Source organism: Monopterus albus, unplaced genomic scaffold (assembly GCF_001952655.1).
Source record: "Monopterus albus unplaced genomic scaffold, M_albus_1.0 scaffold133.1, whole genome shotgun sequence".
Taxonomy (NCBI): domain Eukaryota; kingdom Metazoa; phylum Chordata; class Actinopteri; order Synbranchiformes; family Synbranchidae; genus Monopterus; species Monopterus albus.
The window spans coordinates 517350-544067 of NW_018128013.1; the positions used below are offsets into that span (position 1 = coordinate 517350).

The 26718-nt window shown below is 39.1% G+C and overlaps 1 protein-coding gene across 1 annotated transcript in view; it reads right to left on the minus strand.

The window, feature by feature from the left end:
* Window positions 1-26367, minus strand: part of LOC109967647 (cadherin-12-like) — a 125524-nt gene extending 99157 nt beyond the window's left edge. Inside the window, 1 exon segment of the mRNA XM_020613381.1 lies at window positions 26209-26367. The gene's annotated coding sequence lies outside the window, so the exon portion shown is untranslated.
* Between the last annotated feature and the right edge of the window lie 351 nt (window positions 26368-26718).

Genomic DNA, 26718 nt, shown 5'->3' on the forward strand with positions numbered 1-26718 from the left:
AATGCTATAGTACGGATAAAACTGAAGGGTTGGACTTCTAAAGAGCTTAAGAAATTTAACAGGTGAAGAAGATTTCAAATTATCAGTTGTGTTGTTAAATGTGCAGTCTTAAACTGCATGAACAGGATGCACAGAATTAACTTAACTAAATAGACAGATCTGGAGTTTTACTGTATATACAGCAAGTGTACTGCTGGTTGGCAAGAACACCTTGCACACAATGGGAGTGCAGGAAATCTCTCTTCACACAGGACCATCAGTATACAGACATGACTCCATAGTGGACAGCATGCCTGGGTGACATATCAAGTTATTTCAATTAATTAACAATGAGAAATGCAGCATTTTTTCTTTTTGCATGTGCTTTGACTTTGGATTTGCAGGGTGTTTCCTTAGTATTTGCATGTGCCTTGTCTCTAGGGGACACTGTAAAATAAAATAAAAAAATAATAAAAATTTTAAAAACTCTTGAAGGCTGGCACCATGCTGAAAGAAAAACATAGCTCAGACTTCTTAAGTGCACCGCAAAGTACACTCGAAGTCATGTGGGAATCCAGTGATGCTCTACTGAGTATTTCTGGCACCAGGCTTTAGTCAAAGTAAACTACAGCACAGTCATAGCCAAAGATATTGGCACCCCTGCATTTCTGTCAGATAATGCACTACATCTCCCAAAAAGTTGTTGCAATCACAAAGGCTTTGGTGTTCTCATGTTTATTTTTATTTGTTTGCATTGGAACAACACAAAAAAAGCTGAGAAAAAAGTCAAATCTGACACATTCCACAAAGAACTCCAAAAATGGAGTATAGTATATGCACATGTACATTCTAATAAGGGAACATCACCCTGTGGCACAGTGGAATAAGATCAAGCTTTAAACCCAGAGTACTTTTTAGCAGGATACATTCAGTGTTTGTTTGAGAGTCCTTTTGGTGGCAATAAGAAAAATATGGAATATCATCACACTTATCCCTCAAGGCCATTTTAGAATGTGTTGAAAGTGCTCCTCTGTTGTTCTGTGGAACAAACTAATCGGCAGTTCTTTAACAGATATGGACTACTGTGATAAACCACTGTAATTTCTGATATCCCCCTTGTGCCATTTTCTTGTTCGCTGAACAACAGCCACGAGTGCTCAAACTGTCACGTTCTGGGTCTCATCTGTTCCTTGTGCTTGCTGTGATATCCTGTTTTACTCTCCTGGCACTCTCTTTCCACTGCCGCAGGTAATCATGTCCCCTCCCTCTCACCTGGCTGCTTGGCTCCAGCTGTTCACTATCTACCACACATATAAGCAGTGTCTGCCTGATGCTTCTTTGTTGGGTTGTCTGTGTCTGCAACCTCACAGCTTGCTTTTAGAGTGAAGGTGAGTTAAAGAGCCCATGGCATGTTTTTCCTTGTTTTCTGACTTATCTACAATGTTACAACAGTGAATTATCATCTTACACAGGACCTAAAGGTGTACTATTTTAGAAGTGGAATTTTTTGACTGTGTGCAGGTTTTGTGGATATATTTTCCCTCCTGCTGCACTGTGACTAGAGGATGCGAAGAAATATACAAGGCCTGAGGTTACTGCATGTCCATGAATGTTCATGTACAGGGACTCGCTGTTTTACCTGACCTACAAGCAGCTGACCTGTGAAGCCCCCACAGTGGTGAATGATCAGCTCATCAACACTGGATTGCCCAGGTGCACAGTGCCTGTTTGTTTTGACTGCTTGAGGCCAGTGCGTCTGTCGTATGAGATGTGATGCAGGTTAATGAGTGGATTAACAATCCATGTTGGTGTCGGAGCTACCTGTTAGAATTAATTTCACTACTTTGGGACTTTATGCGGTCATATGGGGAAGACGCAGTGACCACCTGTTGGATTTATCGACATTGGAGCTACTTGAAAGGGAGTGAACTTTCCACTACTCAGTGGGACTTAATGGTAAGTTTAAAAAACACATGTTGCATGTCTGTTAATGCCTTGTTTCTGTAACGTTAGAGAGAATTGTTGTAAGGCTGGAGAAGTTACTATTATGCCAGTTAAAATAAGAGGTTTCCCAATTACCCTCTTCATTTAGAGTGTTACACATCTCTTTTCATCAGTACATATACCGTTGTTTACTCAGGACATGGGTGCGTTTATGAACTATCCTATCATTTTTAGGAAGAGGCTCTCTGGTTTTATCATTCTGAAATATTTACAGACTATTTGGAGTCATGATGGGTGCCAAGCTAATCTAGAGGTAAATAAGATTAAACATTAAATGGCTGTAAATGAGCAAAATGAGTATCTATAGATACTTTAAGTTTTTGTTCTCCTGTCTTTTGCCTACTTCAGGAAAAGATGTCATCTGTGAAGAGAAGAAAAGTATACTCACCTGATTTTAGTTTGCAACTGGAAAGGAGAAAAGTCAAGTTGCATTGTGTTGTTGTCTGTTACGCTTTCCACACTTATAGAGCAGAAAAGTGAAGCTGTACCTACCTATTGTCTGCTCACCAATCCACGCCTGTAGGAGAGGAGGAGCAGTCAAGCTTCCTGGAGCCACTACACCTGAAATTGCCTGATATCAAAAGCTAAACGAAGTTGACCCTAGCCACTGTTTGGGTGGGAGGCAAGTAGGAAAGTCACTCTATGTTCAGCAGAAAAGACACAACATGGCCATCCATCATTATTTATACCATTTAGAGAGGTTTGTGTTAGAGAAGGGTTTGGGTTAGGCATTTAATTGTGATGGTTAACTTAGCATAAGGGACTAGAGAATGCATTATATCAATGAGTATCTTCACAACTATAGAAAGACATGACTGTATGTGTGTAGTGTGCATACTGGCCCAGTTCCATTGCAGTGAACTTTAAAAAGCCAGATAGTGCCACAGTGATTCAGACTCAGCAGTCACCAACTAGGCCACAGCAGAGATTTATAACTGTTTAACTAAGACAAAGGATAGAGAGGCGTGTGTGTATGCATGCTGACATACTGTAGATTCTTTCCAGAAATTGCAAGTGCAGTCAGATTTTTATTGCATATTCATTCCCTTCTATATTTAGATTCTGTCCATGTTTCAGCACACCATGCCATGTTCATGTACCACACAAAATAGAATAGTAGATAATGACAAAGCTAGGTAGAGTCTTAGTTTTAATCCTGTGAATATGCAAATCGCTATGCAGCTTTGCCACCTAAACATCTAGTAATATCTTTTTGTTCTGAGCACTGGCTATACAAGGACTCTAATGCTAAAAGAGCCAAAAGCAACAAAGGAGCCCACAGAAGCCTGAAAAACATTTTTAGTATATGAAAATGAATGACTGTTGCACCATCTCAGACCATGAAACAATAAGGATGACAAGCATAGATGAAACTGACACTGTAAACAAAGTGTAAGTCAACTTATAAAAAACAAACAAAAAAAAGAACTTGTCCTAAACTTGCAGCTACTCTTTGCACTTACTGTGACTGTAACTGAATGACCAGCAACACAAATGATTCTATCATCACTATCTGCTGATTGGTTGGGGCAAATCAAAACCAACTCCACAGAAACCTACAAGTGTGAAGTCAATATGAGACAAAATGCCATTTTTGTTTCATATGATTAATCAGGTTATTAGGTAAGTTGTTAGTGGCACCACAATTCTAGACTAATTCATCAAATGTTACTTAACAAAATTGCTCTTGGGAGTTGTAGTTGAGTCCTCAATTTTTTATATAAGCTGAATCTTTGATCAGATCAATCTTCAAGTTTTTAAAGTCTTCATATGGATTAATGCACAGAAACCTTGTAACTAATGTAAATAGCAGCATGGACAATATTTTTTATTTTTATTTTGTTATTACCAAAACCTATATGTTCAACAGTAAGCTCCAGCATTCCCAAATCAGAAAAAGTTGACATGGTAGATGCAATCAAAATTAAAACTGAAAATAGTGATGTGTAAATCATCTGTGTCCTGTATTACACCAAAAACAACACAGCAGCACATTATTTAATGTGATAGCTCATCAATTTTATTCTTTGTTCAAAATAAACACTGCAACACATTCCAACCAAAGATGGGAGAATAAAGCATTTACCAAGGTGTGATGTTGCCGTTCCTTTTCACAACACCTAACAGACATTTAGGGACTGAGGACACCAAGTGATTAAATGTGTCAGGGGTCATTTTGTCCCATTCTTCCTGTAAACTAGTTTTAAGGTGCACAGCAGTCCTGGGTCACTGTTGACGTAACTTGTGTTTCAGAAAGCGCCACACATTCTCTATTCTTTGAGGAACATTGTTTTTAAACATTTCAGTAATTTTCTCACTCATATGTTGTCAAACTAGTGGTCCCTGGCCCATCTTTGCTCCTAAAGGACTTGGCCTTTCCTGGATGACACTTTGTACCAAATCATGATGCAGTCACCTGTTGACATCAGCTGTTTCAAATGGGATCCTCATTTCATTGTTTTATCTCTTTACTGGCTCTGAAATCCAGTGTTCCAGCTTTGTTTGAATGTGTTGCAGGTATCAGAATTGAAGTGATTTATTTTGAACAAAGAATAAAACATCAAATAATTTGATGCTGTATTGTTTTCAATGTAGTACTTGTTCTAATTTAGGGTTGTATACAACTGATAATAAACATGAGCTGTGATGCCTTTAAACACTGACCCACCAAAAGGACCATGGCAGAGCTGAAGGTTTTTAAGGTTAGAGCATTCACAATCCTTAGCAACCCAGTCATGAAAAAGAAGAGTCTGAATTATAGAGAACTGACTTTTTTGTACAGAGGTCAGCCTAGTACAAAACCACAATAACTGTTTGTGAGGGAGCTGTTTATATTGAGGGGTCACCCTCCTTCAAAAACAAAAGAAACAAGGCAGGGCTTTATCAGCTGCTGCCCTGTGAAGAGTTATGGGGGAAAAAAGCATTCTCAGTGATGTAAAAAGTGTCCTGACTCCTGGGACTTATCTGGCAGTGATAGCACAGCTGGCGCAGCTAAAGGTAGACACACATGAGAGGCTGAAGGGCACTGTCATCTTCACTGTAGAGAAGATCGTGTTTTAGCCCAGCTCCTCTGAGCATTGAACCAACACCGATGTTGTGGAGTCATACAACTTTGACTAGGTGCATATTGTGTTCTTGTTTTTCTATTTTGCTTGTTTTGCCTAGTCATTAAGCCTTAACATAGCAATTATAAAAAAAGGTGAGGCTGAGAAAAACTACATTCAGACCCACCAGACTGTGTAACATTTGTTACACTGATATTTTTATTTTATATTTAATTATTACTCAACTACTGAAATAATTTGAAGTAATTATTAGCACAGACCACACATAATACTTGCAGAGTCCACCTGAAATGCACACCTCATTGCACCTTCTCCCTCATTTATGTGGGATCATTACATACATTACATTAATATTTTGCAACTACAAAATAAATAAATAAACAGAACATAAAATTAGCAGAAGCTAAGGTTAGCTAGCTTTCTGGTTTTTATACATTATATATTGCTTGTAATTTTATAGCTTTTGGGGATAACAGTGTAACTCAAGTGTTGAACAAGTGGTATTGGGTATTATACAACAAATTAAATTTTGGATTGGAATTTTCATTTTGTTTAGTGTTACAATAAATGTTGTTGTATTAAATTGAAAAAATATATTTTTTTACCTGCAAGGAATGTAATATATCTTGTTTATCTCAGGTATAACCCTTAATAGTGCTTATACTGCAAAGTTGTTTTATTACTTTTAATATTGCTAAGGTTCATGTAATACTTGCACAGTAGATCACAAAGTATTACAGTATACTGGGCATTTAGTCACATACTGTTGTCATGGTTTCACCTCCACCCTCCACAGAAAGTCCATGAAGTTTAAATTTGCTAGACTGTATAGCAGCTCCACTGAGACAGATACAATGGGAATGCTGTTGTTTTTATTATAAACATATATATTTACTTAGCTGTTGTCTGTTGGTATATATATATTTCTTCTGATTTATTTCTCTACCTCTTGCAAAATTCAACTTTCTGTAGCACATGTTAATAATTCGTTATAATTGTATGAGAATGCTGCTTATGTGTTGGTGACAGGACCATTGATGTTAAACCTTCTTCTTATGTTAGCTTTCTGTTACTATCTCGTAGGTTAATGGGTCGGACTCTATTATAATGCCAGACGAGAATGAGTGGCTAATTCCCTCTAAACAACTCACAGGAGGAGCAGACAATACAGTAGTCCACATATACACTACAAGCCAAATATCAGTCCAAGTTCAATGCCGGCAAACACTAACAGCCAAGGAATCCAAAAACGAGAGGTCAGAAAGGAAGGTCCGAAGGTCCATACACAGAAAATATACGGTAACAGGAGGGCAAGGCAGAAATTGGTGGCCAGGACTGCTTGGGGTCAGAATCAGGAATGACAGGTATCACGAGTAAATGCTGGAAAGTCTGCACCTAAGTCAAGAACAATCTGGCAGCTTTCTGGTGGGGGGAAAGCTGCTATAAAGGGGTGAAAACAGTTGTAAACAATGAGTGATAATTAGTGTAAAGAGTCCATATGTGGGGTGAGACGGAAACAAGAAATGATAACAAAATAAAAGCATGATGCCGGAAGCCAGTGGGACCATGACAGTTAATGCGCTCCATGATTTTGCTTAAAAAGGTAATTTTTATGCTAACTCTGTAGATGTTCAAATAAAATATTAGAGCCTATATTAAATTAAAGACTGTCACAATGCCAAAATATTAAACATCTACTAATGAAACACAAACTAACAATTTTGCATAACAGCAATCCAGGTACTGTGAATGGGTGAGGAAATTGATCTCTGCATATGCCGGCACAGACAACATTTTACCATCACATTCAGGGGATGTATGACAGAAGAGCAGAGCAAAAGAGAACACAGGAGACTACAGAGTAAGAGAAATGAAGGATGAAGGTGCTCCCCTTGAAAACAACCCAATAGGTCGTCTGTCCAAGCAGCTTTTTATGGACCACAATTAGGTTTTATTGTTAGGTTGCAGTACTTATGATGGGAGCACAGCAAAAAGACAGATGAAGTTGTATAGGAGTGACAAAGTCTGCACAGGGAACAGGTCAGAATGGATAGGTTGGTCAGTAAAATGCTTGATTCCGACATGGCAGGCCGCTGTTTGTTTCCCATTTCATAGCCAGCAGTGTTTTTCTTATCAATGACAGTTCCACGACTTTAATTATATGTTTATTATTGTAACTAAGAAGCGTCTCTAACCTTAGAGAGGTAAATATTTTGACCCAAACTGCATCTCTAAACCTAATTACGTTGTTTTTGTGACCAAACCTAACCACACAGTTCCATAACCATAGCTGTGCTTATTATTCAGTATGCATGACACTCCTAGGGGGACAGATTCATCAAATGGTCCTATGGGTTGTGTCAGAAGGTCATGACAAATGACTTCTATGGATTTTTAGCTTGGAGGACTTTTTGGTTGAATAAAAACTACCATTACTATTATTATACACCTGTGTATACAATATGTTTTAAATTCATTAATGCTAACACTGTTTTACACAGTATATAAAATAACGTCTTCAGTAGTTTAAATAAAACCATCTTCTGAAAATAGTTTAATATAATGTTATAGCAGGTAATAAAGCATTTATTAAATGATAATACCTACCTACTAGTGCACTGTCACACCATATACCCAATCGATACACTTATTTGTTGCATTAAGCTAAAGATAAAGATACTGTTGTACTTATACAACATTTCTTGCAAGTGTTTTATGATAAATGTGTTTTAATGTGAAGTCAGTATTAGGCCTAGTGAAAAAAACTACAGAAAGTATTGAAAATACAAGCACAACTATCTACTAATAGCAATTAGTTGGTATTGCATTATTATTACTGTACAGATGAATAGTAACTTTTTGTAGAGGTTTAGAATGGTTTACAATTTCCTGATGAAAACAAAATTTGTGTTACAACTAATGCTAGGTCCGCTGCCTGTACTCCCTTGACTTCTCGAGCAGGTAGGGTGTGCCAGGAGACAAGCCGCACAGTTGTTTTCAATCAGCTGATTAAGTTGGTCACTATTTAACCTGAGCACTGCTGTTCGCTCATCGTCAGCCTGTTCCACGACTTACGAGAACATTATGTGGCCAACTTGCTCTCTGCTAACTCAACTGTGTAGTTTGCTTCTCCCTAGGTTTTGCTGTTGGCATGTTTTTCTCCTGGCTGCTGCCTGAGTTGACTCCAGTTCTGTGCCAGCTCTGCTTGCCTGTTGTTCCTTGTCACCGCAGTGAGTTGCCTCCTGCTCAGTCACCAGTGGTTCCTTGCCGACACCTGAAATGTCTTCAGCCTACTCCACTCCAGTTCATTGCTCCAGCTCCCATTTGTTCACCCCAGCTCCACCTGCCTGCCCAGCTCCAGTACAGCTCTCCAGCTCCACTGCTTCACTCCATGCTACCTGCCTGCCCTGCTCTGGTTCACTCAATGCTACCTGCCTGCCCTGCTCTGGTTCACTCAATGCTACCTGCCTGCCCTGCTCCAGTTCAGCTCTCCAGCTCCGCTGGTTCACTCCACATTACCTGCTTGCCCTGCTCCAGTACAGCTCTCTACCTCCACTGGTTCAACTCTGCTCCTCTGACCTGTTCTGCGCCAGCTATTAGATTCCATTTTTTTTCTTTTTCAATGCTCTTTGCCACCACCCTCAGCCCCTTCTTTATTAAATGACTGACAGAACTGTGCATGAATTGGGTGCTGTACCCTGTACCTGTGCAAATGGCCAATACAGTAAAGTTACTTGATTTGCTTACAGTAAATTCAGTATAATGTTAATTTATAGTGTTCATCAATAGGCAAATTATTTTCAACCACTTCTACTGCAGCTGCTGATTGTTCAGTCATTGTTAAACAGATGAGCATGCTATCTAGTGACTGGTACTTAAGTCACACTCAAGTCCCACATAAATGCTTCCAACTTGACTCAACTTTTCCATAATTGACTCCAGTCTTGACTCACCCTAATGAATAATGACTCGTGAGCATAAAGATTCTTTCAACATTTCTGTAGGAGGAAAGTTTACATTTTTATGGCCCTCTGAAATCCCTTAATGCATCAGTGTGGACCATGCACCTACCCATGGTGTGATGCCAAAACAAAACACACAAGCTGTGCTAACATGTGTTGGTAATAGGATAGATATATCGTTGCCTTTGAATAAGGATTTCAAAACCCTTGTGCTTAAAAGAGAAACTGCCTCCTCTTAAGAACGAACAGCACCAGATCAACCATGTTTGAAACTTGAAACCTCACCCCCAGAGCTCAGAGTTGTAGATAGCTTGTCAGATAACTAAGTTAACCTGAAGTTATCTTAATGATACATTACATCACTGCTGTTGTTTTAACATCAGGTATGTTGGCTTGTGTTACTCTTATCCTTGTAACATAACAGTTGTTCGTGGTAACGTTCAGCTTTACTGCAATGTCTGTCAATATGGATCTCTGCTAAACTGCAAACAAGTTATCTCACATGATGATGTAGTGTCAATAATGTTACTGGTTATACAGTTGGCAATTTACCATTTATTTATCAATTATATCTTTTGTTTATAACAGTTAAATTAGGGCTATTTAGATGAAGTGTTGTGCAATATGTAATGTAAACATTATCTCAATGTTTTATAGGTTTAAACTTGAAAAATAAATTCAAATAATGACAGTACAGTGGTGGAGAACAAGGTGAAACAGCATACAGAGGTAGGAACAGGAGGGGAGTGAGGGAGACATCAGGGAGAAACAGAGGAGTGGAAACAGGTGCAAATCCCTGAAAACCTAGAAGTCATCAATCTTCCACTGAGGTGGAACAAGGCGAGCTGCCCCAACTGGAGCTACACAGCACCTTCTCATGCAGCCAATGTATTACTCTCATTCATTTCCATCTATCATCAGCACTTCCTTCATGATGGCAAGTGCAATTTGACAAGAAATATAGACAGAGTTTATTTATTTATTTATTCATGTTTTTTCCACATTCAGTGTGTTGCAGCCATGATTTAAAATTGATTTTTGGGCCTTCAATCTGGAAGGTAGTCTTGAAAGTTCATAATATTTGAAGAACCTCTACCCCATGCATACAGAATACAGCCCCTCTTTTATGACCTTCAATATGGATTTAATGGATCCTGTTTTCTTAAGTTTTATATGTCACCCAAACTTGGCAAATTCAGTTATTGATGATTGATATTTACAGGATATCACAGCAAAGAAAAAGCCACAGTATGAAGTCCAAGACTCTCCATAAACCTTCAAGATAAAACTGTGTTACAGCTAGCCGCCAGGATTAGACACTGGGGACCCAGTAAGTGCAGGCAAGGGCGTAGCCAGGGGGGTGGATTTCGGGTTCAACCCCCCCCCTCGAAATATTTTGTTATTAGTACAATATATTGCAAAGATTGCACTGTGCATGGAATTAACAAAATCTTACACAGACAATTAAACGTAGCATGTTCTTGTTGAACAGGCAGACCTCTCAGCCTATCTCATTGCTAGATTTGCTTATACTTTTTAATGTGACCTACCCTAAAATCAATATGAGCCAATCAGAATATCAGACAACACGGAACGTGCACCGGTCACAGGTCAGTTCTCATCGCAAGCTAAAATGGATCGGTTTCTAGACTCCCAAAAGCATAAAAAATATGACTTTTTTGGCCCTTTGAAGAAACAAAAACATGAGGACGCTGAGTCTGACAAAGGTGAATGCAGTGCAACAGGTCCTCGTCACGCTGGGACCGAGGAGGACAGCAGGTCTGAAAGGCCATTGGCGACAGCTGCTAGCTGCTCGCAACAGCAAACCAGAATAAAATACAGTCCATTTTACCATAAATGTACCTGACATAATGGACTATGTATCCTTAAAAAAGACTACTGGGCTGTGTGTCGATGATAGAACAAATATGTATTCGGTTGAGTGGACTCCTGCCACAGGTCAGTGTTTTCCTGTGAATGAATCGAGGCTGCGTTTTCAATGGCAGTGGCTAACGCAGTACCCATGGCTGGTGTATTCTCCACGAACTGACGGCTGCTTCTGCAAGCACTGTGTGGCATTCGGAGTGGAAGGTACAGGCAAGGGTGGTCATGTTGGCAGCGGAAAGCTGGTCAGCACCCCATATGCCAACTGGGAACATGCCTTGGAGGCATTTAAAGACCATGGTAAGAAAAAAAATACCATATTGGTGCGTATGTGAAAGCCGAGCATTTTGAAGTGATCTGCAAGCGGCAAGTTGATGACATTTCAGTCAGAAGACAAGTTAAAGAAAACAGAGAACGAATGAGGAGCATTATTGAAACTATCTTATTTTGTGGCCATCAAGAAATTGCCCTCAGGATTCAGGCCTACTTCAGCTTGAAGAGCCAACAGAAAATGATGGAAATTTCAGAGCACTGCTCCGTTTTAGGGCTCAAGCAGGTCACAAAGCTTTAATGAAGCTTAAACAGCTGTACCCTGAAGATGTCACTGATCATCTGTGTGTGTTGGAGGCAGAAATTGAGACCTGGTTTACTAAATAGAGCAGTGCAGCTATTTTGCCAAGAAATGCACTTGATGCATTAAATGCCTGCAATCAAAATTTCTTCCCAAACGTATTCGGCAGACTACGTTGGATGTAACGTGTGGGAGAAGTATAGATAAACAAAAGCAAGACAAGCTAACAAATGCCATAGCTAAGTGGATAGCTGCGAACTCCAGACCGATTAATATTGTAGAAGATGTCGGTCTGAGGAACATTATTAGGATCACAACAAATGACGGCACGTATGAGCCTTGATTGATATGCCTTGATATGAGCTTGATTACATTGTTTGAGATTTGCTGCTACTGTGTAAAAAGCACCTTATTTGTTTAAAGTGTTTGCAAACCAAATGTTATTGCACTTTTGTTTGTTTAGTAGTACTTTTAAAATACAAGTGCACAATACACTACTTTTCTACTAAAATATGAAAATCAATAGCGAATTTGGCCACACTGCGGTCCCTGGCGGAGGAAGAGCAGGCACCTTGAACACCGTCTGCAATTTATCCTGAAATTGATCAATGCCGAGAGGGCCTGGTTGAGACAAATAAGCCTCAGCCTTTACCCCATAGGAGGTTAAAAATATAGGCCTGTTTAGCCAGGTCTGACGTGAACGCTCTCTGTTCAAAGACCATAGCACATTGAACTAAAACCCCCCGGCACTCAATTAATTCCCCGGCGAAGGGCTCTGGGTTTGGAATATGATGGTCACCAGACGGACGTTGATTAACTGTGGAGGTGGATCGCGACAATTGGTCGGTTAATTTAAAAACCTGCTGGGCAGTGGCGTGCGATTGCTCGAGACCGAAGTGCTGGCACTGCTCTAGGTGTTCTAAACGAGTCTTGAATGAACACAGCTCTTGGGCTGAGGAGCCTGGGTCCAAACCTGGCCATGTGGGCCAGATGATACTGTTACGGCTAGCTATCAGGATTAGAAACTGAGGACCCAGTAAGTGCAGGACCTGGACACAGACTTCAGATAAAAAGGATTTTTAATCAGGGATGGTAACAGAAGGTGTAAGAAGTAGTGTGGACGTTACGGATGACTGGGAGCTGTGTTGACTGGACCATTAGGTGAGAAACCCGGGGTGCGGCGAGTAGAGGCAACCACTAAATTGAAAACAGAGGAGGAGGGTGAGAAGACTAAGCAGATCAATAATGACTGTGGGAAATAATGAAGGGGACCTGGGTATGAAGAATGATGCTATGCAGGGAGGCAGGAGGTGACGAGGTGACTGCTAGTCGGTGCGTGGATCCTCTGGTAGGGGGAGCAGTGGCTCACAGCTGATGAGATTGCAGCCCAGCTCTATGCCAGTGTGGAAGGGGCGTCTGGGAAGATGGGTCGTGGTGCATACCGTCCCACAGGATAATCCACAAAAGCTCAGATTGCGAGGAGACAGCAGGGTGCAAAAAAGCAAACAAAAACCAAGCCCCCTGAAACAATAGTTCATACAAAAAAAACTCAAGGGGACTTCCTCTGGTAGAAAGCAAAAAAAAAATCAGCTCACACTTTGGTTCATAGTTCAGCTCAGTTCAGTTCACAGTTCATTTTAGTTCAGTTCAGATAAATGCAAAAAACAAACAGGGATCATCAAGGCAAAAAGGAAACAAAGGTTAGTCAATTTGGAAAATTTACTGATGATTGCGGGACATCGAGAGATCATCTGGCGATGAGGACACACCAACGCTCACCTTAAGTACTGCTCCGCTGATTGGGAGCAGGTGTGCCTCGCTGCCGGGAGTGCACTCCAGCACCTGTCGGGGCGGAGCTGTTGATGGAACCAGGGCAGGTGGACAAGGTGCTGGGAGCGCACTCGCCCGTAGCCTAACAAACTGTCCTGAAAAGATTACATCATGGAGAAATAAAATGGAACCAAGGTGGAATCAAAGTGGTTCTTACTTTTACCCTGGCTGTTTTATGCACAGTGGATGACCGCACTGGAGAACCATTTATCGAGGAGGAAAAAATAACAAATTCGACATAACACCAAATCTACATAAACATAAGGAAATCAATAAAAGCTTAGTACAGTAGCTGAGAAAAATAAAATCTTGTGTTGACTCACCACACTGTCTATAATCTAAATCACTGTCATCATTAGACTAGGACAGATGAATATTAGGAACACCAATCCAGCTTTTTCGCATCAGATATACCTTGTGAGAGACTTTGAGACTCTGGAACTCTTAGGGTGCCCAAACTTTTGCACCATGCCATAATAATGTTTTTATTTTTTATTTTTGTTCAATTTATGGCATAAGAAGTAACTATGCATCACTGTTTGCAGAAAATATTGTGCATTTTTTCCATTTCCAAGAGAAACTGTGTTAACATCTGTTCAAATAAAAAATCACCAAAATCTGTTATTTATCAAGGGGTGCCTAAACTTTTGCATAAGACTGTAGATACAGATTACAGTATAAATTGGACAGCATATGTTACTCCAAACTCAACCCAAGCCTGAGATGTAGTGGCTAAACCCAACCCAAACCTAATAAGCATATTGTATTTCATGTCCAAACTTGACCCAAGCCTGATGCAGTTCAATTTGTATAGTGTTTTTCTAATTTGGCCCTTGTGTGTCTACCATCATGGATAGCATTGGCATGCACTTAATCAGAAGCAACATAGCCATTATGGGTTCATCATAAAATTTTCCAGGCATGTATTCCAGGCATGTTCCTCCAGGAGAAGGCCTCAGGGCAGAGCCAGGACACGTTGGAAAGACTATGTCTCCCGGTTGGCCTGGGAACGCCTTGGGGTTCCGCCTGAGGAGCTAGGGGAGGTGTGTGGGGAGAGGGAAGTCTGGGAAGCTCTGCTCAGGCTACTGCCCCACGACCCGGTCCCGGATGAAGCGGATGAAGATGGATGGATGGATCTTGCCCAGAAAGCTTTACATTTAAACTACTTTATGTAAGCAAGTATATACTATATGCAAACTAAAGGGTCTAGTATGGGAACATCTTTCGCTCCCGGCTATGCCAATTTATATATGGGATACTGTTACTTTTTTTTTTAACACTATCCCAGTATTGTATTAATTACATTAATTCCACAGATTCTCATTTAAAATTTATGGCTGAACATACAGTGCCTTGCGAAAGTATTCGGCCCCCTTGAACTTTGCGACCTTTTGCCACATTTCAGGCTTCAAACATAAAGATATAAAACTGTAATTTTTTGTGAAGAATCAACAACAAGTGGGACACAATCATGAAGTGGAACGAAATTTATTGGATATTTCAAACGTTTTTAACAAATAAAAAACTGAAAAATTGGGCGTGAAAAATTATTCAGCCCCTTTACTTTCAGTGCAGCAAACTCTCTCCAGAAGTTCAGTGAGGATCTCTGAATGATCCAATGTTGACCTAAATGACTAATGATGATAAATAGAATCCACCTGTGTGTAATCAAATCTCCGTATAAATGCACCTGCACTGTGATAGTCTCAGAGGTCCGTTTAAAGCACAGAGAGCATCATGAAAAACAAGGAACACACCAGGCAGGTCCAAGATACTGTTGTGGAGAAGTTTAAAGCCGGATTTGGATACAAAAAAATTTCCCAAGCTTTAAACATCCCAAGGAGCACTGTGCAAGCGATAATATTGAAATGGAAGGAGTATCAGACCACTGCAAATCTACCAAGACCTGGCCGTCCCTCTAAACTTTCAGCGCATACAAGGAGAAGACTGATCAGAGAGGCAGCCAAGAGGCCCATGATCACTCTGGATGAACTGCAGAGATCTACAGCTGAGGTGGGAGACTCTGTCCATAGGACAACAATCAGTCGTATACTGCACAAATCTGGCCTTTATGGAAGAGTGGCAAGAAGAAAGCCATTTCTTAAAGATATCCATAAAAAGTGTCGTTTAAAGTTTGCCACAAGCCACCTGGGAGACACACCAAACATGTGGAAGAAGGTGCTCTGGTCAGATGAAACCAAAATCGAACTTTTTGGCAACAATGCAAAACGTTATGTTTGGCGTAAAAGCAACACAGCTCATCACCCTGAACACACCATCCCCACTGTCAAACATGGTGGTGGCAGCATCATGGTTTGGGCCTGCTTTTCTTCAGCAGGGACAGGGAAGATGGTTAAAATTGATGGGAAGATGGATGGAGCCAAATACAGGACCATTCTGGAAGGAAACCTGATGGAGTCTGCAAAAGACCTGAGACTGGGACGGAGATTTGTCTTCCAACAAGACAATGATCCAAAACATAAAGCAAAATCTACAATGGAATGGTTCACAAATAAACATATCCAGGTGTTAGAATGGCCAAGTCAAAGTCCAGACCTGAATCCAATCGAGAATCTGGGGGCTGAATAATTTTGCATGCCCAATTTTTCAGTTTTTTATTTGTTAAAAAAGTTTGAAATATCCAATAAATTTCGTTCCACTTCATGATTGTGTCCCACTTGTTGTTGATTCTTCACAAAAAATTACAGTTTTATATCTTTATGTTTGAAGCCTGAAATGTGGCAAAAGGTCGCAAAGTTCAAGGAGGCCGAATACTTTCGCAAGGCACTGTAGTATAGATTGAATTGTTATTTTTAAGAACTTACTATAGATGAGACCTACAAACTACAGACTATTATATACCCAAAACCACAAAGCAGAAATACACTACTTCATGCTACAAGTAATCGCCCTTTACATCTTAAACAGAATTTACCTGTTGGGCAGTTTTTGAGGTTATGCCATAACTGAAGTACTACTGAGGAAATTAAAGCTATAGATTCACATCAGAGATTTGTTGATAGAGGGTATAGTGAAAAAATAATCCATATGTCATATATGAGGGCCTTGCACATGCAGACAGAAGTAATTTATTGAAGCCTAAACATACGACTGGATCACCATCTTGGCTGGTGTTCTCTACTTATAATTCACAGGCTAGACGGATTAGACACATCATTTTTGAACACTGGCCTATTTTGTCATCCCAAAATGAAAGATTTATTCTTACATCTGCCAGTCAGTTTTAAGAGAGTTTGTAACATAGGAGATGGGGTCTCACATAATATGCTGCCCTCTAAGTCTTTGATTACTTGGATTTATAATCAACCTCTGGGCAATTGTAAGTTTGGAAAATGTGTACAGTACAAGTAGTAGTATTTTTCTTGCATCCACAAACTGGCAATAAATTTAATATCACAAGTTTTATTAATTGTAATGCTACTACATTATTATTTTTATTTACAAGCTTAGAAGCCCATGTGTCATGGCTTATGTAGGTCAAACTAAAAGAGCCTTAAAGTTGTGCATTGCTGAACATAAGGCAGCCATTCATCATAAGAATGAGGACTATGGTATTGCAAGTCACTATATGAAATTTAATCATGGATCAGCAGCAACCTTGCGTTTTACTGCTATTGAAAATGTTCAATCTTCTCTTAGAGACTGAGACATTATTTTTAGATTTAAACAACTGGAAGCTTACTAAATTTATACCTTTGACACAATGGAACCCAGAAGCCTTTTCTTACCTGCACAGTATCACCAAAATCAGGAGCATCCTGGCTCAAAGTTATGGTCAAAAACTGGTCCATGCATTTGTTATTTCCAGGCTGGACTACTGTAACTCTTTACTATCAGGATGTCCCAATAATTCCATAAAAAGCCTCCACATAACTTCTTCAACCTGGAATGTAGTCTTCCACCTTACAATAATTCTCTCTAACATTACAGAAACAAGGCATTAACAGACATGCAACGTTAAGTCCCACCGAGTAGTGGAAACAAATACCACCTTTCAAGTAGCTTGAAGGTCAGTAAATCCAACTGGTGGTTGCTGCTTCTTCCCCCACACAACATACAGTCCCAAAGTAGTGAAATTAATTCAAACAGGTAGTGTCACACTGACAATAACATCATGGGTCGTAAATCTGCATCATATCTCATGTGATCATTCACTGCCACAGGGGGCTTCACAGGCCAGCTGCTTGTAGGTTAGACCCAATCAGGTAAAACAGCGAGTCCCTGTACAGGAACATTTCCTGACATGCAGCCATGTATTTTTCTCCCTATCCTCTGGTCACATTGCAGGAGCAGGACGGAGCACAGTCAAAAAATTCCACTTTTAAAATAGCACATCTTTAGGTCACGTCTAAGATGTTAAACACTCACCATTGTAACATTGTAGATAAGTCAGAAAACATGGAAAAACATGACACGGGCCCTTTAATCAAAAATGCTGCAGTCAGAGCACTGACAGGAACTAGCAAGAGAGATCATATCTCTCCCATATTAGCTTCTCTCCACTGGCTCCCTGTAAAATCCAGAATAGAATTTAAAATCCTTCTTCTAACATACAAAGCCCTTAATGACAAGGCTCCATCGTATCTTAAAGACCTCGTAGAGCCTTATCATCCTAACAGAACACTTCGCTCTCAGAGTACAGGTTTACTTGGGGTTCCTAGAATCCACAGAAGTAGAATGGGAGGCAGAGCCTTTACCTACAGTATCTAGCTCCTCTCCTATGGAACCAGCTCCCAGTCTCATTTCAGGAGACAGACGCCCTCGCTACCTTTAAGATTAGACTTAAGGCTTTCCTTTTTCATAAAGCTTATATTTAGGCCTGGCTCAGTGGATTAACTGTGTCTCTCCTCTCTCCGGTAGTGTGTGCTCTCTCTCTTTCTCCACCTGTACTATTCTGCAGGTAGCCCTGGCTCTGGAGCTCTGTGATTTTGATGAGCAGTCACCGGCCACATCAACCTCCCCAGGATTTGTTGTGTCTCGTTGCTTTTCTCTTTTTTCCTCCTCTATCCATTCACTCCCACTGGTCAACGCAGGGATGAGGAGCACTTTTAAACCATGAAGGTATCTTATCATGCTGTTGGTTACTTTAATGTTATTAATAAAGAGTGATTGGTTATGATGAATTCGATGTTGTGAATGAGATTGTGAATCATTATCAGGATCACGCTTATGTCATAACATTAATACATACTGTATCTAACTCAACTGAACTTAAGCAATAATTTTAGAAAACATCCAAATATGTATGTAGACAAAACTGACATAAATGTAACTGTACTTATATTTTATGTATGGCAATATACATTATTTCCACATAAGTTTTATTCTAAAGCCCAGGCAACCCCCTTACTGAAAATACAGTAAATCCCCACTAGCATGACAAATGGGCATCATAATAAATAATAAAAGCAAATTTTTTTTTTGCCTGTGCTCGTTATTCCCAGTCTTAAAATCTGTAACCCTCTCTGTCTGGAGATGATTAAGAGCATTTTACGGTTCATAATATGATGCAAACCTGCAACTGCATTTTAACTACTGTATGCTGTTGCTCCTATGTATTGATTTATAACTCTAATTGCTGGTTTCTAACTAGATGTAACACCAGTCCACAACCTCACAGCAGTTCTCCTTTATCAAAGTTTTTTTAATCTTGCTACAACATATTATTGCATCCAAAATGTCTATATCTAGTTTTAGAAAAAATACACAGAGTGAAATTCAGCTCACTTGAGCTACAGTATTGGGTTCACAGTTGAGGCCTGCCACTGCTTTTACATCAGAATAAAATGTGTTTATTGTAAAGTCCATAGAAGAAATGTTAAGGATCGTAAGTAGCTTGATGCATTGAAATAAGATCACTGAAGCAAATGAACACAGAACAGAAAAAAAGCAATTTAAAAAGTGCATCAATTGAAACGAAAGTGCTTTACATTAAATTGTATTCTTTGACTCCACAACTATAAACTTGTAGTCCCCTAGGAAATATGATCATTTCCTATAATTCTAATGTAGTTTATCTGCTAGTGATAAAATTACCATTTAAAAAAGACTAGCGTGTTTAAAATGCAACAGCTGAGCCCTCCATCGGTTTAACATTTTAGCTACTCTCCTTAACAGCTGCACTCACTCCAGCACCTACACAAAACAACAGTATGAGTGTGACATTTTTTGGATTGTAAAACATCTTGACAGCTATTGGATAAACTGTCATTAAATGTGGTACAGGTACTCATGGTTCCCTCAAGATTAAGTGTAATAACTTTTACTGCTTTCATCATACCAAAATCTTTATAAACAAACATCTGCAAAACTAATATCATTCTATGCTTTGGTCTACTTTGTTTGTGCTAAGTAGCAAATGTGATAACATGTTAAACTAATATTATGAACAGGGTAACCTCTGCCATTAATCTGTTAAACAGCATCAGCATGAGTAAGATTCCATTATTAAAAGAAAGAAAAAAGTCTCTTTGGGGGAAATTTTTCACAAACAAAATAGAAAAAAACACTTAATTTTAGTAGGATGTTTTTCGTTATTGGCCCGCAGCATGATGCCTAGCAGGATCTTTCCCAGTCTACCTAGTCGCCTCTCCATTGGTGTTTCCCTTACCTGACTGAATAGACAAGAACTGTCATTAAATAGTTACATCCTTATTGTTTTTATACTGAAACTAAATCCTATGTTATGATTAAAATATTTTTACCCACAAAAGGGGGACCCAGCAGAAAAGGTTTGGGGGCCACTGCTTTTAAGGGTTGTTGATGGGGTTCAGGGGTTCACTATGTAAATGGTTAGTTTATTTGTCCAGCTTTTAGCTGCCAGGTTGAATTGATTTTCAGTGAGTATGAAGATTCACATTTTAACAATCATGTGATGCACATGGTCAGGAAAAAAATTGTAATTTGGCTGCAAATATAAAATGCATGAAACCCATATTGCAGTATGCTGAAATAAGAAAGCCAAAAGAACACTGTATGCATAAGCAGAAATCCTGGGGCGGAGTAAATTACAGGAATTACTGAGCGGAACATTTGCAATAAGGGTGTTTAGCTTCTGTAAATAAAAACTGGTAACACTGAAGATTGACCCATCATCCACATGAATTGTGATGAGGTGTCACTTCCAACTGGACCAACTTACTAAAGACATTTCAAATGACATTCAAATAAGTGCGATATTTTGATTTGCCAGGATGACATTACTTTTAGATGAATCCTAAGAGACAGAGAGGATTGATATTTTGGGGATGCACTTTAACTTCACAAAACAGGGAATGTAGAAACAATTCTATGACGTGTGTGGTTATGGAGCTACCAGTGAAAGGACATGCCGATATTAATATGCACTTGGTAGTCTTTGTGCAGTATGAACACACTAGAGATGTGAAATTGGCAGTAGAATAAACAATAGAAAAATCATGATCTATTTTACATGATGAAGTCAGGTGTCGGTCAAAAGCATACACTGCAATAAAAATAAATAAAAATAAAAATTTTCAACAGGGTTTGCTGCAAACCCAGAATGGAAAAGCAAGGTGTTAAAGCATAATGAAATATGCAATACATGTTTGTCAGGAAATAAAAAGTTTAAAATGTAGTTTTTGGATGCTTTCAGATCTGTGGTCTATCTTTATAACACTGTTTAATCCATAATATGAATTATGTTTAGAGGGCCATCTTTAATCAACTTTAGTTTTTTAAATTGTCAAATAATTGTGTATATAGATATCATTTGTCCTTAGTCGCACAGTAAAGGACAATGCTCTGTTATAACAAAGGACATGAAAGTGGCATGGAGCTATAGGAAGCCTCCAGGCAGTGTTCTTTGTGAGGAGGTTAGCTAAGATGCAGGTCATCTCTCTACGCCAGGCTTCCCAAGAGGTGTCACAGCTGTAGCTCCAGCCAGCTTCCACTGACAGAGACCAGCCATGAGACACCGAGGCTGCTGCTGAAGGTTAATAGGAGTATTACACTAGGCCGTGCTCTGTTATTATTAGTGATGCTGAATTGTTTTTGTCTAACAAAATTAATTACATTATGAATAACCACCTCTGTTGCTGTACGCAAGCACTGCTGAATTAGCAGAAACATCATTGCTGTTCATCTCTGGCTGATCCACTAGGGCATGAAGCTATGAATGACCAGATTCTTTACAAGTGTGTAGTGAAGACACTATATGGTAAACAGTATGATACATTTTCCTACTATTGTATTATAAGTGAGCAGCATCTTTGTTTCTCCCATTGTTTGTTACTGTGTCTCATTTTCACCACTCTTCTTTCTCAAAGGAAAAGTTTAACATCATTTAGGCTTCGTTTCATCTTCAGATAAAATTGATTTTTTTTTTTGTCACAAAGCTCTTTTACCACCTTTGTTATTATTATTATTTACAAATGTGACTTTCATCTAAGCACACACATCTGATATTTCATGGTCACTGCACCGTGAACTCCTCTCCAGACAACTCCGATGGAGCAGTAAGTCCTGCCTGTAAGCAATGTTCCCTCTTTTCTTTTACAGCTTTAAGTGTGATGTATTTGTTTCAGGCATTTCTTTTTTGCTTGGTTATGTGATTGTTTACTGTTGTAATGCCGAGTCCCCTGTATGTAAGTCTTTTCATGCAGTTTTTTGTTAAGACATGAATCAGTAACAAGTAGTTAAATAATCAGACATTAGAGCTCTGGTACTAAAATCAGTAAACACTGACTCAGACACACTAACAGTCAAAGAAACTCATAATTTTAGTGCAGATACAGAGTTTGCAAAGAGTCTAGGTCTGTTTTCATGGCTTAATCCCCTTAGTTCCAGTAACAGGAGGTCTTATTGCTCCTGCATGATGTTTTAGACAGATGTTTTGCCATATTCCTGTTTCAACATGACAATTTGCCCTGTGTACAAAGCAAGGTTCATAAAGAAATGGCTTTCAAAGTTCTATGTTGAGAAACTTCACTGAAATGCATTGCCATCTTGAAAATCATGATTAGACAAACAGATCACCACTCAAGGTTACCTAAAGACAAATTAAAGGAAAACCCGGTCTGTTCCAGGATAACAGTGCCCCCATCCACCGGATGTGAGGGGTCACTGAATGGCTTGATAACTATCACAATGATGTAAATCATATGCTATGGCCTTCATAGTCACCGGATCTCAACGCAGTTCTACACCTATGGGAGATTTTAGACCAACATGTTAGACAACGTATTGTGTAAAATCCAGAGACTCGTACAATGCCAAGATGCAGAGCAGCTGTTCCGGTGGCACATGGAGGCCCACGCTTTTTCTGAAGATTTCAGTGTTTTTTTTTTTTGTTTTTTTTTTTGGGATAACACAAATGAAAAGTCCTAAAACATACCACTACTGAGCTATTATGCCAACTCCATTTGTTGATGTAGACTGTGTGATATGGTTGAAAGCTCCCTAAAAGCTCAAAGTGGACTTTGAATTGGTCTTGTTTTGTGTAATTATGGTAAAATGGAGGCTGTTACAGCCCTGGGTCGATATAATATCTATTGTTTTGAAATGTCAGATTCAGCAGTCACACATACCTGGTTGGGGTACTCGTACTTTTATACATATACTGCATTTATCAGCATTTCCTATAAATAAACGGATTCATTTGGTATTCATGTCTACTTCAGATTGATGTCCATCTGGAACCAGAATCTCTCATAACTTTTTAATTTAATATAGGGGAACATAATTTGAGGTTAGTCATCAATACTAAAGACCAAGTGTTAAAACACTTGGGCAAAGCCAAAATATTCTAAGCTTATACAGGGAGAAGAATTTTCCTCTGAAAATTGAGTCATAGCTCATTTTTTTTTCAAAATTTTCTTTCTCACATCCAACACTGTTTTCCACAGCTCTGAAATGTTTTCCAACACAGATGCTTCAGGCAAAATGTTGTTTTTTCAGTGTGCAAAGGTCAGCCCTTTTTGTCAACCCTCCGGTATCATCAGGCAGATACAACACACTCTATATTGTACCTACTGGGGAGGTTTGGTGTGTAGGAAGGTGTCCCAGCATGAACTGCTAATTTTGTGTATCCTTGTATTTTTAGGGGACATCTGTTCATATACTGCAAGGCAATGCGGTCACAAGTGATGAAGCAAGTGATGCTGTGTGACTTTCTCCATAATGTGAGTGCATAGATGGTCTATTGCAGAGTTGGCGCTCAGTTTGTTGTTGTCAGTAAGGCATGATGTTGAAGGTTAAACCTGTTTTCCATTTTGTTCTTTCCGCCTGTGAACAGCCAGCTTACCACAGAGCAGTGCACCAATACAAACAAGTATAACTTACAGCAAAAAAGTAATAAAAAAGCACAGCATATTGAAATACAGTATGTAAATCAAATGAATAATCTTTTATGTTTAGTATGGATGAGTGGACCTTTGATCACTTGTTCAATAAAATGAAAACTTACTTTCCTGAGCTTTGAATTACTTGTTTTTGTCTAGCAAACACTAAAAAAGTATTCAATAAACAATGGTATAAAACTGAGAAAACCAGGGAATTCTCACATTTAGCAAGTGGACTTATGACAATAAATTATGTAAGCAATTAATCAGTTCAATTACTGACAATTTTCTGTTGATTGACTAATCATGTCAGCTGTAATCAAGCACAGCCATTGCCCTGTTTTACCTCTGCTGACATCAGTGTATTTTAAAACCTTCTCACAACCTTGTTCTCTTTGAGTTGGAGTTTTTATTCCTTCATTGCCCATGTATTTCAAATTATTTAACAGTTGTGGCTATTCAACTTTCTCTTGGCTGTTTTTCATGGCTGCTAACATTTCTGTTCACAAATCAACTCATTTAAATTGCATCTGGTTTTATGAAAATAAACTGCTTAGTCTGTATTACAGGGTACTTTCTTTTTAACAAACACATCTTTGGATGAGACAGTTACCTCTCATAAGCGAATGACACTGAATAAAACTGTGATGAGAGTTCCCTTAAAGAGAAGAGAGGCAAGCAGTGAATTTATTAATTAGAGACATCTGCCTTCACCATGTGTTTGTTTTAGAGTTATAGGCTTCTTGAAACACAGTATAAGGGAGCTTCAAACTATAACTGCCTGCTTCAAAGACAAAATCTAATAATGAGATAAAGTTTCCATCTAATTTGCTTTATTGCATTGTACAATAAAACATTTTTGTTTTAAATGTCAGAGACTGTTCAGTGACATAAGGAGAGCAGTCTGGGACATTTCATTATTTGTTTTGAGGATTTGATAAAGATTTTAAGCGTCCCTAAAAGATTTGTAGCGTCTTTCAGCATCTTTCAGCCCACAACTTTACTACTTTGGTTCATTCACAGCTTTCATCAACCTCATCTCCACCTGCCCAGCACTGAGCAGCAGACAGTGGAACATTTAGCAGTGAAACTCCTCAAGAGTTGGCGGAGACCAAATCAGAGCTAAAGGTAGAGCAGAAGCAGACATAGCTCTAAATAAATACTAATGTTGCTCTGTATGTGGTCCATGTGTAAATGGACAAATGTTTGCTAACACATAACTACACAAGGTGTTTTGATGTTGATGAACTGCTCCCGAATGGACAAAAAAACTAGAGGAGGTTAAAGCAAGGCATCTAAATCAGGTGTAAACAAAGCAAAAAATATACCATTTAAGCTGCTCTGTGATAACTTCAGTTGCTCATTGTCACTTTTAAACACATCAGTGATACACACTGCTGCACTGGCTTCATCATTCCAAAATAGCAGACCCTCATATATGCATAAGAACTTGCTGGATGCTGTTGTGCGCTCCAGCCGGCATCAAATGCAGCAGTCCACTTAACATATCAGTGAACAAAACAGCACATGAAAGCAGATCAGCAGCCATGGTAAATAACAATGTCCGGTTCAATGACATTATGGGGATGAAGTCCGTCTGAGCTGTGCACAGTTGTCACTCAGTTACAATCTCCACAAACTATCAGATTTCACAAAGATACACATTTGCATCTACCAGAGGATAATTATACTAATCTGTTTGTTTTTTTTTATTTTATGAAGGTTGGATCCTGATGGGGGCAGCAGTAGGTAGAGATAAAGTGGGTGATGCGTGTGTCTTTAACAGCCTGCAGGCTCCTGCAAACCACAGTTTCTGGATCACTTTTGATATAATACCATAAATACAGTGAATACAATAGACCTATACTTTTATTTGATTATTTTAAAAACAATTTACCATTTATAAAGTTGCATGCAAATAAATCAGATTCTATAGATAAATAGAAAATAATTTGATACATGTTTAAGACCCCCCTGCAATTTCATTTTGAGATTTTCAAGGGGTCTGAGTTGTCAGTCAGAGGTCTGAGAACCCTGAGACCCCTGTATTTCTCACAGTGTTGACAGATATTGGCCATGAGTAGAGGCAATTCACTATTGGGTTTAATCTCTGTATGGGGATTGCTGAAAATGCTAATAATATAGAAAATGACTGACCTTATCCTTTAGCCTTTGTGTATTTACCAACCAATCTATAACTTCTCCTGTCTTCTATCTGCACTGGAAAACACTACAGCCTGCTGAAAACTAAGCTTCCTGGGGAAAAAGACAACAGTTATTAAGCTTCATATCACAAAATCATAAACAAATCAATAGGTTTAAACCACAGGCACGTGCTTCCACACAGAGCGAACAGGCTTTCCTGTTTAAGAATGCGCAACATGTCCTGATTGCAGCTCCTCTACTGTAGCTGTCACTTCTTTAATTGATTTAAGAGAGCCAAGAAGCTCCCCAACCCCCTTCAGCTTACTGTCCCAGCTCTCACGTTACCATGACACTTCAGGAATCACCTTGATATTTGTCAATACATGAATTACGCCAGCAAGTATCACACAAAATTCAGTGTTAGGAGTGAAAAGCAGAGCAGTTACCTCACACAAGCGTTTCAGTGTCCCTCTGAGCTGTGGCTGAGTAGATTAAGTCCAAACATTTCACGTAACTCTATCTTTGGCGACTGCTCTCTCTCTGTCTCTCTCTTGTTAGTTCATCCTGTTGAACTGAAAGCATGCTTTATCTGCCTTTTCCCTCTCCTTTCCTCTCTCCTCTGTTTATCATATAGGCTCTCTCTCTCTTTTCCCTCTAAGTCCCTCCCTCTCTCATATATCCCGTCCTCCTCCTTTTTTCTCCCTCCCCCTCTCTCTCCTTCCCCTGATTTACTCTCCTGTCATTCCTTAGGTTTTTTTCCTCTCAGAATAACATTTTCTTTATTGGCAGAACTGTAATTAACTACCATGTTGCCAAAGCAGTTATACAATATTTGAAATGTATAATTATTCAGAATTTTTAAATAAACTCTGGCAAACACACTTTTTTAGGTTCAGATGAAAAAGACTGACATCAGTCTCATGTCTGTGTTAGTTTTCTTTCACTCTATATAGGTA